Here is a 19,747-nt window from a genome sequence, read left to right on the forward strand (position 1 = left end):
TGAAAGTCTCGAAGGAACTGATATGATGGAATGAAGGTGATGTAAAGAAATGTGGAACAGGATAGAATGTAGGGTTAAGTTGGGAGTTGCTTTGAAAAATAATGCCACCCTTCTACTGAGCACCCAGTATGTGGCAGGCATTTTATGTACTGTCTTCTTGGCTTCTCACCACCATCCTGCATGTTGTATTATATCCATATTAGAGAGGATAAAATTGAGGTTCAGAGGAACTAAAAGACTTGCCAAAGACCACCCAGGTAGGAATGGAGCCAGGATTTTCACTCAGATTTTTGGCTAAATAATCCCTATTATACAGATCTAGCTAAGGCTACCACTTTTTCATTCTTTCGGCACTGATGGACATTAGCTTTTTGCCAGACCTAGTGCTGGTCACTCGGGATATGAAATGAATAAGGTAGTGCCCATCCTTCAGCTGCTCACAGTCCAGAAGAGAAGACCCCATTAAGGTCATTATTATGGTTTGAATTATATCCCCCCAAAAAGATGTCTTGAAGCCCTAATCCCTGGTATCTGTAGATGTGACCTTCTTTGGGAATAGGGTCTACGCAGATGTAATCAAGTTAAGATGAGATCATTACGGCAAGTCTTAATCCAATATGACTGATGTCCTCATAACAAGGAAACTTAGACACAGAGACATACCAGAATACCATGTAGAGGAGGAAGAGATTGGAGCGATGCGTCTGCAAAGATCGCCTGCTGTCACCAGAAGCTGGGAGAGCAGCATGGAATGCATTCTCCTTCACAGTTCTCAAAGGAAACCAACCCTGCTGACACCTCGATTTAGAACGGCTAGCTTCCATGGCAGGGAGGCAAGAAATGTCTATTGTTTTGAGCCACTCAGGTTTTAGTTTTTGGTACTTTGTTACGACAGCCCTAGGAAGTATATATAGTGATCCGAGGTTCTGTCTCCGGAAACCTATGTTTACCTGAATCTTGCCTAAGATTGCTCTGCCTGTGGCCCACCTGGCTGCCCTCCTGGGACAAACCCCTGTAGACAGAGCCCCACCCTCTCCATCCATCTCATCTCGTAGGTGCGTTCCTCTAAGCCACAGCTCCCTGTCCTCTTTGCCACAGCTGTGTGAAGCGACCGGGTTCCGGCGTGCCCAGCTCCAGGACCCACCCTATATGACAACTTCTCCTTTACCTGCCCTCTGAACACACTCTGGCCCCAATGGCTGCCTGAGGCCCTACTGTTTGCTTTGGATGGGCAAGTGCGTGAAGGCAGCGAACAGCTAATACCAGGGCGTTGCTCTTCCTTTGTATTCCAAAGCTGTTCTCTTTCCAGGATGTGGGTCTTATGATCTCTCCTTTGTGATTAATGTTGAAATCATTTCTTGATGTACTGTCTTAATAACATGACGAAGACACATAGCCGCTGGTCGCCAGATGTGACAGCACTTTTATTTGACCAGCCCTCGCCCCTATTCATTCCTGCTAGTCAGGTAGGCAGCACAGATGTGGAAGAAGATTCAAGATGTGAGGAAATAAAGTCTGAATTAATCAGAGATTTGCCTAGAGTAGTGATTAGCTACCATTTGTACCTGCTGCCTAAAATTTTAAGCATTGGTTCAACTTCCTTTAGTTTTTAACTCTCTTTCAATGCTGACAGAACTCTTCTAAAAAAATGCCTTCACCTGCTGATGTGTTTGGAGAGCTAAATTGCAATTCATTAAAAATGGTGAGGCCCCTAGCAGCTAAAGCTTTCCCTGTGGATGACCTCAAACTTCCCAAACTCCCAAGGAAGGAAGCAATGTTGGTCATAATTATCCCCAAGTGGGTGTCTTTCTGTCAACTAGACCATCAGCACCTCAAGGCCGAGGCCCCAGTCTTACCTTTCATTTTCTACCTCTAAGAACATCTAACAGAGTGGGTGCTTCTGACCTACTGGTTAGCTTGATTAAATATAGAGATTTAATTTGGGCCATGGTATTCCTAGTATGTTTTATCAGGTATGGTAGTTAAGACTTTGGCTTTTGGGTAATTAAGACTTCCTGAATTAGAAGGCTGGTTAGCTGTGTGACTTTGGGAAGGTCGGTAAACTTTTGTGAATTTCAATCTCTCACCTGTAAGATGAGTTATTCGCATGAGTCAATGGGATAACGTATCTGAAATGCTCAGCATTCAATTAAAAAAAGATACTATTATTAATGGTGACTGACCTCTCTGGAAGAAGAGGTATTCCATCTGCAAACTACCTTTGGACTCAAAGTGAGATCCTTCCCTGGACCTTCCAGCCTATTCTGGAAGATTTTTTTACTGGTCAAGCATCCATAATCATGTGAGCCAATTGTTTAAAATAAAATTTCTTTCTCTCTCCCATCATTTCTCTCTCTATAGATAGATAGATATCTATATATAGATCTCTCTCTAGATAGATAGATAGAGAGATAGATAGAGAGATAGATAGATAGATAGATAGATATAGATATAGATAGATATAGATACACGTATGTCTATATATGTATACAGACAGATAGAAATGTAAAATACAGATATAGATATATGGAAATAGAATATAGGTATAAAATATCTATATCTGTCTCTGTATACATATATAGCTATATGTATCTGTACATACATACATGTATAGAAATATCTATAGATAGATAAAAGATATCTATATCTATATCTATCTATCATCTATATATCTATCATCTATCTATCTATCTTTCTTTCTAACTATCTATCTATATATATATATATAGAGAGAGAGAGAGAGAGAGAGAGTTGGTTCTGTTTCTCTGCTGGTTCTATTTCTCTGGAGAACCCTAACTAATATACCATCCAGAGGTCCCTGTCACCAGTGGCCCTCTCTTAGGCCTCAGGGTCTTGGCAATGGTGCTGCAGTTATGGCACGGTCGGCAGTGCCTGACCCAGACAGAGGAGAGTGTCTGGAGCTGCCTTTCAACCCACCTCACTGTAAACAAACTATCAGTCAACTATTGAACAAGCATTTCTGAGCCTTCAATTTTCATTATTCCCTTTGCAAAGAAAGGTTAAACAGTTCAGTCTCAGTGTGAATTTCTGTAAGAGATGATGGGAAAGAAATGAGAAGAAATTCCTTAGCTTCACAAATTAACACAGTTCTGAGAAATGGTGTTCTATACAAGGAATTAGAGCAGACTCACTCTTAAAATAAAGCACAAAATTTTAAAGTCTATCACGGTGTTATTGCCCAGTTACTTCTTGCTGTGTACCAAAGTGCTTCAAAATTTAGTGACTTAAAACTGTAACTGTTTTATTTGTTTGTGACCCTGAGGGTCAGCAGTTCATGCTGGGCTCTACAGGGTGGTTCTTCTGCTGGTTTTTTCTGGAGTCACCAGGTAGTATGACTGTGTATCTTAGTTCAGGCTGCTATAACAAAAATACCATAGATTTTGTGGCTTGAACAGCAGAAGTTTATTCCTGATAGGTCTGAAAGCTAGGAAGTCCAAGGTTAAGGTGCCAGCTGATTCGGTGAGGATTCTCCTTCCTGGTTTGTATAGGGGCACCTTCTCTCTGTGTCTTCTCAGGGTAGCGACAGAGATCATATCTCTTGCGTCTCTTCTTCTAAGGGCACTAATCCCACTCATGAGGGCTCCACACTCATGACCTAATTACCTCCCAAAGATACCACCTTCAAATACAATCACGTGGGGGATTAGAGTATCATGTGAATTTCAGGGGAGCACAAACATTCAATCCACAGCATTGGGACTAAATGGTCAAAGATGGCCTCACACAGAAATCTGGAAATTGATACTAGCAACTGGCTGGGCTTTCTTCTCCATTTGAGTTCTTACCTTCACGATGGCTAGCCCAGGCTTCCTTACCTGTTGGCCCTGTTTTCTAAAAAGGTGAAGGTGAAAACTGAAAGGTCCCTTAAGGCCTAAGCTCAGAAGCTGCCAAAACACCCCCTCCACTGCATTCCCGTGGCCAAGGCAAGTTACAAAGTCTTGCTACATCCAAGGCAAAGAGGAATAGACTCCACCATTTGACAAGAGGCAGTGCAAAGTGACATTGCAAAGAGATGTGCATGCACTGATGTGAGGATTTATTATGGCCAACTTTGCAAACAATCTGCTGGGTTTACTAAGCAAATTAAAGTCAACGCAAGGGGTGAGTTATGTCTGGATGCATCAGTGGAGGTGACAGCATGATACTGATCAGAGTCAGAAATCAGAGGGGCATTTTGGACGTGTGAGGACATGGTCATTCATCGTGTTACTTGACTGAGAACCTGGCGAGGAAGGTTTTTGGACGTTGCCTGATTCAAAGTCTAGTCTATAAATTTTTTTTTCCTGTGAAATTAGACATTTGCCTCATCTCTGTTACAACACAGCCAGAGGCATCTGGTTGGGCCTGCTAACGTATGTTCTTAGATTTTCCTTGGCAGAAATTAATTTTTTTCTTAAGAACTTTTTTCTCTCTCTGAGGCTGTCTTTGGGTTAATATCAGGGATCCACAATTCATAAATTTGTTCCTCTTGGTTCATTGTTTCGAAATGAGACTTTTAATAGATTCCAAAGACTTAATAAGAGTGCTGCCTAGTCACATAATGAAGTTACTGTGCACATGGCTGACAGGCAGTAATTTATTATTATCCTTGTCCCTGATAAGAGTCGTGCTATGCACAGTGGGTACCTAGTAAATATTAGCGATAATAACATAAACATTGGAAGAAAGTTTGTCCCTTTGTGTCTTGACCAATCATTCATAACACATTCTTCTATGACTACCATGTCTATTTCCTGTCACTTTTATCAATTCTATGTAGAGGGGAACTATAGCTATGTGTCTTTATTGTTATTAGTTTAAAGCCCTATTTTATTCTGCCACCGTGTTTTGCTTAGCATAGCAAGTCAAAATATTTTTCTGTTCCTGCAGTGAAAGACCACAGTAAGTTGATCTTGCTAACAAGAGATAATTATTAGCTTCCTCAAGAATGTTACCACATATGCTAATGTTACTACTTAGTCCATTGCTAAACGTGTCAGGAGGATTAATATTTCTATAAATTTTGGACAAGACAAGGTAGCAGCAAAAAGAGATAGGGCTGTTTTAATATTTGTTCTTCCTCTGTTTGCATATCCATCACTGGTAATTTGTTAATGCCTCTGCGTTTCAGTCTGTGTTCACACCAAGAATTAATGCACCTCCCCTGAGTACTACACCCAATTCCAAAGTGAGAACTAGGCAAGTCAGAACGCTGGATGATTCTGGCAGTCACAGGGTTTGCATTCAAGAGCAACTTCGCAGGGTGATGCTTTTCTGAAAAGTAGGCAGTGCAATGGCAGATTTTAAGACATGGTTCATTGATGTTGAAGGGTTTCTTCCTCCGATCAACAGAGCTATTCTGGCACTTGGAATTGCACAGATTTTTAGTTTTTGGTTTTTTTTTTTTCTTTCTTTATTTGTTTGTCCTGTTGTTGTTGGGAGCAGGCAGAGGAAAGGTAAGGGGATTTAAAATTCAGCAGGGGATTGCTAGGAGTCAGAGGTTGGTGGGCCTGGCATGTCTTTGATTGCAAGATGAGGGTCCAAAAGAAATGGGAATCTTCAGAGACATGGGGGCCCTCTCATACGTTGACTTGCTAGATGTTCTAAGAAGACTGCAGATCGGTAAATATTAAAAACCTATAATTCTTTCAACACATTTCCAGGGAATTCTATTTAGAAAAACTTTAGATAAACCACAGGAAGGCCAATGTCTATAAGCTATATTAACTTGAAGTGGGCTGTCATTATTAAACATTATTACAAAATATCTAGCTCAATCATTCATCAATTCATTTCATCAATCAACGAATAATTATTGAAGGTTTCACATGGACCAGATGCATGGTGGGATTTGGGAATACCAGAGGAGTTTGCAGTCTAGAGGGAGAGAAAGACAAACAGGAAGGCAGTTCCAATATGATAGGATTTACAGTTGGCGTCAGAACAGAGGGTTATGGGTCCACACGCAGATGCTCCAGGCCCCTTAGAGAGGGATCTGAGTGGGCCTCTGGAGGAAAGGACCTCTTAAGTAAAGCAGAAGGTGTGATGAGAGGTGAGACGGGAGAGGTAAGCAGCGCTAGGTCTGTGGGATTCAGACCCATACTATAAAGTTTGGCCCATGGAAGGCATGGAAGGCTTTAAGACAGAAAGTTACAGGACCAAGCTGAAGTTTTAAAGACTATTCTGCTTGCAGTGGGAAGGGTGGCACAGAGGTGTCTTAGACTGTGTTGCCCAGAAGCTGAGCCTAAGCTGGCTTCTTGGGCAAGCAGTCGCGAGGGAATGCTCGCAGGTGAAACCTGTAAAGGTGTGAGTGAAGCATGAATAGGGCAGGTGGAGATGTGGTCTAGCCTCGCTGGATCCCCAGGGGAGCTCTGGAGCATGGGGGGCGGGGCAGCCCTGTGCCTCATTATTAGGTAGTCCTGGCTGTGAGCTGTCCCCAGAGAGGAGGCAAAAACGTCCTGGGCTCTTCCAGGTGAAAATCACTGGTGCTTTTCTCCCAGGGCAAGTCTCCAGAAGGGAGCCCCTCTGAGCCATTAGCAGCACCCAGTCAGGGGGACCTGGGCAGGGCACCAAGATCATCTACTCACGAGGGAAAGAAGAGCAGTGTAGGGGGTTCTTGACATCCTCCACATAAGAGAGATGGGGCAAGCCACAGCTGGAAAGGAAAGGACAAATCAGTTCTTCTGATGGAAAATGCATTAGGCTTTTAAGAGAGAGCTGCTAAGTAAGGGATGAGAACAACAGGACATTTCCGGTGGTTTGGATGAGGACAAGACTTAAGAGGTGCAACTATCCACCATGAAGAAAAGAGGTCCACAATTCATAATTAATCAGAGGTAAAGGGAGCGGAATTTGAGCAACACTGAGGTGTGCGTCGGGAGAGACAGGGACCAGGCTATGCCAACATTCTAAAAATAAATAATTCTCTCTGGTTTCCATCAGAGGAGCTCAAGGTAATTTGCAAACATTTTCAGGCAAGTTTTCACTGGGCTGAACTGCAGGCAAAGCTCCCACTGACTTCAGAGGGAGCTCCCAGGGGACAAGCAGCAAGGTGAGGCTTTGGTTCTGGGTAATTAAGACTTACGGCACCCTTGTTAGTGAAGAAATGCCTGCGCACATCATTGAAATGCAGCCAGCTCTGCAGCCCTGCAGCCCCTCGGCTGCCTGTGGCCATTAAGAAGCCCACTTGAGCCATCATTAATTTTGCTATCCTTCACTTTCTGAAATCAGAGGATGACATCACTTTGATTAAGAGGGACAGTCACGTTATAGACAATCAGTGGAATCAGCCCGTGTTAGTCGGTGTCCTCAGAGCTGCTCACTGATGGTGGGGTTGGTGCCCCAGCAGGAAATGATGTTCTCCAAGATAGACTCGAATTCCTTCTGAGTAGGCAATATTCTCCCCCAGTTACCCACCTGTACTCCTTTCTTACGTTACTTTCCCTTCCTGTCCCCTTCTCTAAGACACAAAGGTTTGTTAGGCCTGGACAAGAGAAAATTTCTCTAGAACATTCTTTGAATCCCTCCTCTGGATCAGAGTGGATGAGGAGGAGCAAATGAATTAGCAGATGTATACCGAGCGTCACCATATGCACGGTGCTGTGCTGGAAGGCAGGAAGGGTACAAAAAATTCTGTAACACATCCCGACCCTCAAAGAGCCTAAAATCTTACGGGACAGGCATGTCTCTACCCAGGGTAAGATGCCTACCAACTGGGGATAGCAGCACGGCTTCGGAGCTTTGAATCCTGGCTCTGCCACATTGGCTGTGTGACCACAGGCAAATTATACAACCTCTGTGCCTCCATGTTTTCATCTGTAGGATGGAGATAACTACAGCACCTACCTCATGGGGTTGTTGTGAGGAATAAACATATTAATGAAAAGGCTTAGACCATGGTTCAAAAAATGTGAGGAAAGCAACAAACACAGCATGTTAACTGTGCTGAGTGCTTTGTTTCATCTAATCTGTAAGTGACATATGAGGTGGGTCCCATCATTACCCTCATTTCCTCAACAAGAAAGTGGGGGCTCAGAGAAGTTAAGTAACTTGTATAAAGCCATAAAGCTAGGAAGTGATGGAGCTGGGTCTTGTACGCAGAGCCAAGGCACTTGGTCATTATTCTAGAATGTGTCTCTTATAAGAAAAGAGATGAGCACCAAATACTTTAGGTACTCAGAGAAGGAAGAGCTCTCTGGGGACTGGGGCAATCAAGGAAGCTTTCTGCTGAATCTTCCATGTAGGAAGTTCATTTATTTATTCAGTCAATATTTACTGAGCATATAATATGATCAGACACAGCACTGGAGATATTGTGTGTAATGCGTAGTTTCTACTTGCAATTTAAAGAGGAAGAAATCAACAATCATATGCTACAGTGGAAGGGTGGGGGCTCTGTAAACGGTCACATTGAGCAGGACCTTGTAGGAGGAGTGGATGAATCTCTCAGGGATGGGAAGCTAGGGAAGGGAGAAGAGCAAGAAAGGATTTTTAGGAAGGTGAAGAGTTATGGCACAGCATGAGCAAAGGTTCGGAGGGATGACAGGTCAAGGAAACCTTAAGTATTTACATGGCTGAAGCCAAGGGTGAAAGCAGGTAGGATGGTGAGAAGTAATTATAATAACAAACATCCTTTGAATATTCACGGCGTGTTAAGCACTTTGCACTATACCCTTATTCTTTCCTTGCAGTGGGCAAACTACAGCCCGTGGGCCAAATCCAGCCCACCACCTGTTTTTATTTTTAGCCCATGAGAGAAGAATGGTTTTTACAGATGAACATTTGCAATAGATTTCAAAGATAGGGAATACTAACTACGAACCTTAATTAAGCAAAATGTTATCCAAGAGAATTCCATTGTTCTCATTAGCAGACCTGTGTTAAAAAAAAAAATTGTCCTCAATTATTACTATATTTTGAACTTTTGTCTATACAATATGTTGTGGAAATTTATTCTCTCTCTAGTTATATAAGCACCTATATAATAGCCTTAATGTTGTATCTTGACCTGCAAAACCTGAAATATTTACTACCTCGTCCTTCGTAAGAAAAGCCCGGCCCTCCCCTTATATAAGGCATCATCCTTACTCAAGGATAAGGGGACTGAGGCACAGAAGGATTAACTGGCGTGACTCCGGATGCAGAGCTAAAATGGGGGGCGTCGGGGGCAGGGCGGAGGGAGGATTTGAACCCAGATCGTCTTGTCCTGAGCCCAGGCTCTGAACCACACTTCCACCTCACGTTTGGGGAGGTCTGGGGAAAAAGCTAAGGGCCTGAACTAGGGCAAAGGGAGAGGGGATGGATGGAGGAGACACAACTGCCCGGATGTGGAGACCAGCCAGGAGGGGGCTTCCCTGGCTGATGCGTGCGGACCTGTGCGGGGCCGGAGCGAGTCAGCCTCGTTTCCCAGAAAAGAATTCCTGACCAGGGGCATCGGGCTTCTCGCTCAGATGACTGGGCAGAGTCACAGTGCGACAGGAATAGCAGGCCTGGTGAGCTGAGGGTAGGAGAGAGGGGACGCTCAGCTTGGACGAGTGGAACTGGAGATGCCTGGGGGACAAATATGTGGCGATGTCCAGGAGGGGGCGCAGAAAACAGGGTCTGGGTCAGGAGCTCCCCGTACAGTTGGAAGTCCTTAGTGATGGGGCCTGAAGCCTTGGAAAGTCAGAAGTCATAGGTAAGGGAAGAAATTATTCCCTCTGCTAAGAGTTGGAAGGTTTACCTTCTCAGAACGGGTGTGGGAACAGAGCCCCTTCTCATCTTTGAAGGTCTGGTGTGGAGGAGAGTGGGGGCCATGTTTCTGGGTTCAGCAGATGTGGGGGAAGGAAACAAGGCTTTCGTTCTGAAATGGGTTATCCATGTCATCATATGATATCTTTTCACACACACAGACACACAGACACACAAACACACTCCAAAGGATCTTAAAGGATACATATTTCTAAAACGCCAGTGTGTGTATTAATTTACACGGAATTTTCTGATTAGCTTCAGTGGCTGTCGACTTGACGGTGAAGATTCCCATGTAAAAGCAGAGAGACAATGCCCAGTGTAATTGAGAATGCAAGGAGAATTTTCTTCCAGTGAAGTTTCAAAGTCACAAAGGAAGCAGCAGCCTCCGATTACATAATACTTGCTTGGAAAAGTAAAAATCTTTGATTATCTATTTATGTCCTGCCATACTGGGAGCAGAGGAAATCAGACAATCCTGAAAGAAACTAATTCCTACCACTTTTCCTTCTCTGCGCTCTTGTTTCGTGGCCTCCGAGCCTTGAGGCGCTGGCCTGTGTGCGTCAGGCTGCCGCAGAGACTCTCTTCGGCAGGTTCTCACTAAGGAGCCGCACCGCCACCGAGGGAGAGACCTGGGTAAAGGCCCAGAGGCGATGATGCAGCCACCTAACTGGGGGCCGGACTGAGTCAGCCTGGCCAGCTGCAGGGATTCATATAGACGGAACGTTTTCCCAAGAATTCGTGGGGCAAATAAGGCGAAGACTATGAGGCTGTCTGAAGTTTTAGAGGAAGTAAGGGGTTTTTTTCGAGGTTTTGGGTGTGGCTAGTCTTTAGAATTTTTGCCTCGGGTTTCCTTGGGGCTGGTCCTGGTCTATAAGGCGCCTGTGTGTGCGAGTTAGAAGAAGGTGACCCCACTGCCCCTGGCCTCCCACTCCAGGCGAGCCCGAGGCTAGGACTAACGTCAGAGTGAAGGAGCCTGGGGACAGAGCGCAACCGCACGTCCGCGCCCTCTCCCAGTCCCGTGTGTCCCACTCATTAATTTGTAGAAAGAGCAGCATCTGGAAAGTGGGCGCTGCGGAAAACCCGATGACATGGCAGGTTCAACTAACAACTTACAGGGTGTCCGTCTCAAACACCGATTTGTCCTTTTCCTGGGACAAACAATGTAGCAATAGGCCTTGGGGCACCTGTCATTTCATGAGCCCTATACTCCCATAGATTTAATCCTATGAGGAGTCATCCAGGAGGTACTCTGAAAAATTACAGCCACAGTTTGAGCTGCTAGGGTCCTGCCGAATAAATGATCACTTTGGTGTTCTAAATGGAACTGAAGATCAAATCAACAAGATCTAGGAAATTTATTCAAAGATAAAAAAAAGATGCAACATGGTCTCATGTCTAATACGAACATAAGATTTTCATGAGATATCTTTCGAAGAGAAAGCACATGTACATAAATATACAACACCTGTATCAACTAAAACAATTATCTTTTCTGATTTGCAAGGAGCGTATGATGTAGGCAGAGGAGAGATTTGTATATTTACCTCTGCACCTGATTTGATTTTAATATCATTCTGTCCTCTATGAACAGTTCCCCAAGTGCTTTGTCAGGAAGAGTTGCTTACTAAGACACTGAAAGTATCTTATAAAAATAGCAGACAATCTAAACTGTGAATCACTCCATGGAACCCCAGTGGCACTAGCACCGTGACACTCTGCACCGAGGTACACAGTTGTGCAAAAATGCTCTCAGCATTCTTTCCATGGCAGCAGATTCAGTGCTAACCTCAGGGCGAAGGAAAACTCATAAGGCATAACCTGGTCAGAAAAAAAGTTCACAACCCAGTGAAGAAGGAGCCAACAGATTTTTAAAATGCTATACGAGATAGGGTGAAACCATTAGAAATCAATTAGAAGAGACTGCTCCAAAGCTGTGTTGATGACATATAGGTCTTAGTATAGAGAGTGATGGGAACAGAGAAGAGGGGACATTAACCCAACTTAGGAGTGCAGGGGAAACATCAAGGCAGAGACATTTGAACGGTGTCTTGAAGGATGAATAAGAATTCGAAAGCAGAATGGGGAGTCTTCTCAGCAGAGGAACAGCTGGGCAAAGGTTTGGAGACATGAGTGCACATCTAACAAGGGAAGAGTGAAGGGCTCTGCGTGGCCGGACAGCATGGTCTGCGTGAAAGTGACAAAGGATGAATCTGGGAAAGAAGCCAGGGCGACTGGGCCAGACTCAGTGTGAATGTGAGCCCTGAAGGTTTTCGGCTGAGAAAGACACAAACAGATTGGTATTTTAGATGGATTCTTCTGCTGGCCTCTGATCAGCAGAGCAGAGCCCGTCAATGAGATCCGCCAGAAGTGTGATACATGGTGTTGCCATTGTTTTTCTCATTGACTCAGAGAACTAATCCATTTCTTAAAGTCTTTTGCTTAATCTAAGGGAGTGTTTACACCCTAGAACAGAGGTCTGCAAAATGCAGTCCATGGGCCATATCAGGCCCACCACCTGTCTTGGTAAATAAAGTTTTATTGGAACGCAGCCACTTCATTCCACTCAGTATTGCCTATGTCTGCTTTCCCACTTTGGTTGATTTCAAAGCAGAGTTGAGTAGTTGCAACAGAGACTGTATGACCCTCAAGGTCTAAAATATTTACGATTTGGTGCTTTACAGAAAAAGTTTGCTGATCCTTCCCTTTGGTTCTCCAAAGTCATTGCCATTTTTCCATTAAAACTGTAAACTCCAAAGATAACCTTGAAGGTTGGCCTTGTTACCTTTTGTACTGCTCACCACTGCATTTATTAAGTAGCCAAATTCAATTGCACTTTTCAAGCCAGCAGCGGGAAGCAACATGGAGAATCATGTCCAAAAAAGGTGGCAGGTCGATGAATACCAGGAACCAGGAGAGCCTCAGTGTTTGACCAGATAGGCAGGACACTCCATTTCTTCTCTTCCAGAGTCCCTGAGTGTGAGACTGCCATGTACACCACGTATCTTGATTACAAGAGTTCAAGAACCTCTCACCATGTCCTTATGGGTAGGGTAGAACTGATAAGGCATTGTGTTGATAGTCAAACAATGGCCCACAAAGTGTATGGATTTGTGGGCTGACATCAGTCTTGGAGAGCTCTCTAACAGTTCCTGCAAGGCTCCAACGTACACTTGTCCTGTTCAGCATTTTTATTGGCACAAATAAATCAGAATCCATGTTTATCAACGTGGAGTTTGCCCACAGCTGGGGGATGGGCAAGAGCTAATAATTGGCATTGGTATGTCAGAATCAGTGCTCGAAAAATTCTTGATACACTAGAGCAGTGACTAAAATGTGCTCTCTACCAGAGAAGCAGTTTCTCCTAAGTGAGGGACGCAAGGTTCTAGCAGGTCCACCCCCAACATTCAGGGGTCCTGGGTCAAGAGTGCAACGGGAGGCCAGCATGCTATGTGTTCAAATATTTAGAAGTTAATAAGTCAAGCTAATGTCTTCTTTTTTTTTAGTGCCATATGCTCGAGGCACTGCCTTTCCGCCCGCCAGGCCCGTCCCCTCCCCTCTCCACCTCCCCACACACACCTGCCACTACCCTGAGTAGACAGCTGGAGCTGCCTGGCTCCCCATGCTGGCCACCAATGTTTGGAGTTCTTACAGTGTGGTGGACGTTGACAACAAAGAAAAATCTGAAATTGATCAATATTTGGAGGATGTCGAATATATAGAAGAAGAATAAACTGATAAAGAAACAAAAATGAAAGCACATCAGCCGACTGTTCAGATGGTGCAAAATCCTCGGATTCTTGTAGCCCTCCTAGAAAGACTTGATGGTCTGGTAGAAACGCCAGCAGGATACATTGAAAGCTTGCCTAGGGTAGTTAAAAGACAAGTGAATGCTTTCAAAAGCCTTCAAGTTCAATGTGCACAGATAGAAGCCAAGTTCAATGAGGAAGTTCATGATCTTGAAAGAAAGTAGGCTGTTCTCTATCAGCCTTTATCTGGTAAGTGATTCGAGATCATGAATGCAATTTATGAACCTACGAAAGAAGAATGTGAATGGAAACCAGATGAGGAAGATGAAATTTCAGAGGAGCTGAAAGAAAAGGCAAAGATTAAAGAAGAGAAAAAAAGACTGAAGAAAAAAAGACCCCAAAGGAATTCCTGAATTTTGTTGGACTGCTTTTAAGAATGTCGAATTGCTCAGTGATATAGTTCAGGAACATGATGAGCCTATTCTGAAGCACTTAAACGATATTAAAGTGAAGTTCTTAGATGCTGGCCAGCCCATGAGTTTTATCTTAGAATTTCACTTTAAACCCAGGGACTATTTCGCAAATGAAGTGTTGACAAAGACATATAGGATGAGATCAGAACCAGATGATTCTGATCCCTGTTCTTTTGACGGGCCAGAAATCATGAGTTGTCCAGGGTATCAGATAGATTGGAAAAAAGGGAGAAGAGTCACTTCGAAAACCATTAAAAAGAAGCAAAAACACAGAGGACGTGGGACAGTTTGTACTGTGACTGAAACAGTTTCCAATAACTCTTTCTTTACTTGTTTTGCCCCTCCGGAAGTTCCTGAGAGCGGAGATCTGGATAATGGTGCTGAAGCTCTCCTTGCTGCAGACTTTGAAATTTGTACTTTTTACGTGAGCACATAACCCTCAAATCAGTGTTATACTTTACTGGAGAAGCTACTGAAGATGATGATGATGAACATGATGAAGAAGGTGAAGAACCAGAAGAGAAAGGGGAAGAAGGAGATGAGAAAAATGACCCAGACTATGACTCAAAGAAGGATCAAAACCCAGCAGAGTGCCAGCTGCAGTGAAGCGGGATGTATGCGGCCTTGCGGATAACCTGCACCGTGACAGCCTAAACGCAGCGATTATTTACTTACAGGCTTATGTTTGGTATTTTCTTGGTAGACTTAGTAATTATTTTTAAAGGAAAAAATTAGTGTTTTAAAGACTAATTCGTTCTACCTAGCATTTTAATTTCACCATATTCATCATCATTGCCAGATATGTCGAATGCAGAACTTCGCTCACACATTTTCATTCACTGCTACACGGTTTGGTTCTTCTGGAGTATTTTTATCATGTAACTATTAGATTACGGCTATGAAAATAAACTGTTAAATGAAACAAATTTTTTGTTTTGCTAATTTTTTTCCTGAAGAACCAAAGTATTTATTTCAGCTGGTAGTTAAAAGGGTTTAAATTAGCTTGCACTAGCCCTGTCTTTCATTACTTTGTTTTAGAAATACAATGCTTATAATAAGACAATTTATCATTTTAGAAGACAAAAACAAAACTTTTCAAGACAAATATATGATTAAGAAATTTCAGTAAGACCACACCTATTAACTTAGATTGTTAATGGATTTTTATATTTGAGGTGACATGGTTAACTAAGAAGAACCTTAACTCAGTAGTACTATTATTGGTTACCACAGGGGGGTAAATAAAACCTAGCATTTTCAGAAGTTAAGCTACATCCTTTTAACTGTACTTTTAAATTTAACCTCCCTTAACTAAGCATCTTTTCCTTGTGAGAGGGTGTACCTTCTGTGTTCCTCGAAAGGATGACAAGACTATTTCGAGTTTTCGTTGGTGTTTGTTTGCTTGGTTTTGTTTTTGCCGCCTAAAATAAAAATGTCAAATATAAATAATAATAAAGTCAAGCTAACAAACTGCTAGGCAAAAAGTGTTGTATCCTTCTACCATGACATATATACCTTCTTCATCACCTAGAAGCCCAGATTCGAATTCAGAATTCTCTCAGTCCCCAGAGTCCTAATACTGGAATATGGCGGCATGGGAGAGCCAGTCCCATCCTGGATCTCAGCTCTGGTCCCAGCTTTCTACTTTCTGACCTGCACTTGGACTCCTCAGCAACTTCTCCCCATTGCTTTCTCTTTACTGCCTCACCAGTTGTATCTGTCACTTGGTGCCACTTATGTTTCTCCAGAGCAGAGTGTGGGAGTTGTTCTCCCCTCTGGCTTCTGTACTTATAACCAATTCCTGCTTCCACTGCTGTTTAATCTGTTTCCAATCACTTCAGATAACCAGAGTCTAGTGCTTTGGCACAGTCCCCAGGCAATGGTGTCCCTGATGGATTCCCCCCCAGGGCTAGGAAACAGAACCTGGCCAGCTCCAACCTACCTTCCAGCAACCAGGTCTTACGTGATAACCTCCTCTCCCACTCCCATCCATGCCACTGCCTCCTGTACTTAATTACAAACGATGAAGACAGACTTCAGCAAATTTGGGGCAGACAGGGGTAGGAGGCGGTCTCCCCCTCCCACAACAAGCAATATATTGTTTTTGAATGCTAGTGTTTTTATTTTCAAAGGGTCACATGCTTTAAGAAAAAGTTTTAATCACATGATTTATATATAACGTACATTCCAAAACATAAATACACAAAACATAAATACACAACGTAATCATAAGGCATATGACTACCAGGTGGACAAGTGTCCTAGGATCCCCCCTACACTTGTGCTTCACTGTCTTCTTCCAGAAGGAAACCAGCCACTATTCTGACTGCTGATGCTATTGTCCAGTTTTGCCTGTTTGGGGGTTTTATGTAAACGGCACCAAACACTGTTGATTCCTTTGTGTATGGTTTCTTTCCCTCAACGTGTTGGTAAGATTCATCTGTGATGCTGTGTGTGGTTCTAGTCCATTCATTTCTTATTGCCGGGTGTCCATTATATGAGCAAACCACAAGTTATTTACACATTTTATTGTTGACGGGCATTTAGGTTATATCCAGTTGTTAGTTATTATGACTAATACTGCGGCGAATGTTCTTGTAAATATCTGTTGAGCACGAATTTGGGGCTGCATATACCTAGAAGGAGATTGCTGCATGGTGGGCTTTGCATATTTCAACTTAGTTAGTATTCCCAAACCATTTTCCAAGTGGTTGAACCGACCTCTGCTTTTCCCTTCAGGCTATGAGAGTTCTTGTGGCTCCACATTTTCATAAGGTTTTTATTTTAAATTCTTCTCCACGATATAGCCACGTTTGTTTCCCTGTTGAAAAATGTTACACATTTTTTTTTTTGCCAAAAATGGGAAATGATGCTTTTGCAAGATATACCAAATTTATCCTGTGACTTCGCCTGTTGCCAGTTGGAGGAGCTCAGCTGTGTATCAACCAACCTGACCTCTCGGAAGCTCTTCGCTCGGAGTCATGACCATCTAACTTTTCACCAGACTGTTTCATATTCACGGAACAGCTTTACTCCAGCGTACTGGCTGAATGTGAAGGGGATCTATTGCTGATCTTCAATTCATTTTGCCAAGACAGTATTTATCTGAATAATCTTATTTTGATTACAGCTTCATCTATTTGTCACTTAGATTATTCTCTAAGTCCTTTCAAGGAAACGGACTGTAACTTCTTTAAAATATATACCTCTATCACCTGCAAGAATTCTTGGGATCCAGTGGGGAGTAATCAGTATTTGCTAACTGACTGACTGGCTCAGTGTAGCTTAAAATCCATCTTTATTTTTATATGATAGTTTAAATGATTTAATGAGTGGCTGTCACTGACAAGGCACTTGGGACTGTGCATAAGATGACACAAGAACATAAAAATAAAGCTTGCTCAGAAACTAACACACAGAACTGCCTTCCATGTACACATTGCTCTTTATACCAGAGGAAACAATTCTTCCTTCGGTCAAGGGAAGTTGCTTTCATTGATAAAAATAAGTAAATCTACATTCCCTTCTACTGCCTTAGTTGAATGCTTACAAAAACAGGAATCATATATAATCTCCACTTTAGCAATGAATATGCAGAAAGTGCTACATCTCTTTATTTAGAGATTTTAAATGTTGCAGTCATGTTCACCGTGGTGACTGTAGGCTTTATATTTAAGACAGACTCATTTCTCAAAGTCATATTTAAATCTCTCAAACGGTAGTGTTGGCCTCTTGGTTACTGCACAGCATATAACAGAAGAAGGAAGGTTAACCTCACCAGAAAAAATAAAAGAAAGTAAAGAAATGGTGCAGCCATGGATATTTCACGTTAGGAAGTGGCGGGATGAGGGGGACAAAAAGAACAGAGAATTTTAGGGGAGCCAAGTTGCAGCGAGAATCTGGATGTTGGCTTTATCCAGAGCAGAGTGTGGGAGTTGTTCTCTAACTTAATGATGTTCTAAGTGAGGTGTATGGTTTTTCTCAGCTGCATGTTTTGTAGGCAGAGTTTCTCTTCTGTTCCCTTCAATAATCTAAATACCAAATACTGATAATCCAGATGGTTACCTAGACATAAGCACACACACAGTTTTGTCCCTGTGGCTTTGCTCTTGATTCTAGGTTTTAGGATAGTTTTGTTTATTCATTTATCCATTCGTTCACGTGTTCTTTCATTCATTTGTTTAGTTAAATGATCAGGCAACAAATACCCAGCACCCACTATATGCCAAGTGTTATGCTTGGTGCTCAGATTACAAGGATGTGTCCTAGCCAGACATTATCCAAATAATCACACACAAAAAATCGTAGAACTGTATCAGTGTAAGAGGTCTGAAGAAAGAATATGGTATGATGGAAATGCGTATTAGAAGAATTTAGGCAGGGAGGTCTGGGAAGTATCCTTGCGGAAGAGAGCCTGGGCTGATATCTGTTAAATGAGCAGGTGAGTTAGCTAGGTGAAGTGGAGGAAGGGAGGGGAGCTCTCAAGGAAATGAGTACTGCTCATGCAAAGGCCCTGTGGCAGGAGACAGTATAACTTAAATGGAGATTCAAATGAAGGTCAGTGTAGCAAGAATGGAGAGATCAAAGCGTCTGGGCAGAACCTCGTAGGCCCTAAAGGAGCTCCATCCTCATCCCAAGAGCAGAGGTGACACATGGGGAAGAATAGGTGGAGGACAGGAAGGGATCCAATTTCACAGTGTGAGCTGTGGGACTCAGAGACATACAAGGAAGAGGGTTTTAGAGCCCCTGGTTGGCAGCTTGACTCAATTACAGGTGTCCCCTGACAGCTGTTAGCCGCCGGCCAGGCTGGTCTCCCAGGCCTCAGTGGATAATGAGGAGGATGCTCAGAGGAGGCAGAGGGACACACTCCAGTGGTCCAGATCTGGAGTCTCCTCTGTGCACAATGAACCATTTGGGCAGGAAGCTGGTGCTTGCTGCTCATGGAGCTAAATGCATTTAGTTGTAACAGTCTGACAGAGAAGCCTGGTTTCAACTTTAATAGAACACAAGGCACACAACCAGCTGGCATAATCTCTCCCTTGAAAGGTGATGTGTGGCATTTGTGTGCTGGGGCTTCAGTTTACAACTGAGATTAAATGTAGACATATTCAAAATACAAATGTTCCCGACTCGATTTATAATGCTAATAATAAAATACATTGTAATAGCCATTTTCATTCTCCAGGTATTCGACATTCAGAGATTCAAAAGATCTGAAAAAGTATTTTTGGTTCAAGCTATTGTAATGCATAGCATGCTAAGACCCACAATAAATCCTGGAGGGCAGAATTCTGGACAGAGGAGAAGGGGAAGGAAGGGAGAAAACAACTATTTCCTGAATGCTGACTGATGGCTTGGGACAGAGTTTCTCAATCTTGTTGCTACTGATATTTGGGGCCAGGTCATTCTTAGTCCTGTGCACTGTATGATGTTTATCAGCATCCCTCCTCTCTACCCATCAGATGCTAATACTAGCCCCCACCCCCAGTGGTGACAACCCAAAATGTCTCCAGGCACTGTCAAATGTCCCCTGTGGGCAAGTCCCCCCACCCCGCGCACTTTGGAATTACTATAATCGATCTATAATTAATAAACCTGGTGTAGTGGTTTTGTGAAATAAAAACAAGGATTTCCAATAATTTGAAGATGGTTTTACATAAAAAAAATTTTTGATCTTCTGTGGAATGTGACTAGAAGTTTTTCAAACTAAAATCAATTTTAGCTCCCACGCTATTTAGACACACAGCAAGTGTACAGAAAAGACTACACTCCAGGCTTCCTTGACACTCCCAACTA

General features: G+C 43.0%; 1 pseudogene; it reads left to right on the top strand.

Annotated features, from left to right (window-relative positions):
- Positions 1-13,507: 13,507 nt before the first annotated feature.
- Positions 13,508-14,689, top strand: LOC120582749 (nucleosome assembly protein 1-like 1; annotated as a pseudogene).
- Positions 14,690-19,747: the final 5,058 nt, after the last annotated feature.

The sequence above is a fragment of the Pteropus medius genome, unplaced genomic scaffold, assembly GCF_902729225.1.
Source record: "Pteropus medius unplaced genomic scaffold, Ma_sr-lr_union100, whole genome shotgun sequence".
In the NCBI taxonomy this organism is placed as follows: domain Eukaryota; kingdom Metazoa; phylum Chordata; class Mammalia; order Chiroptera; family Pteropodidae; genus Pteropus; species Pteropus medius.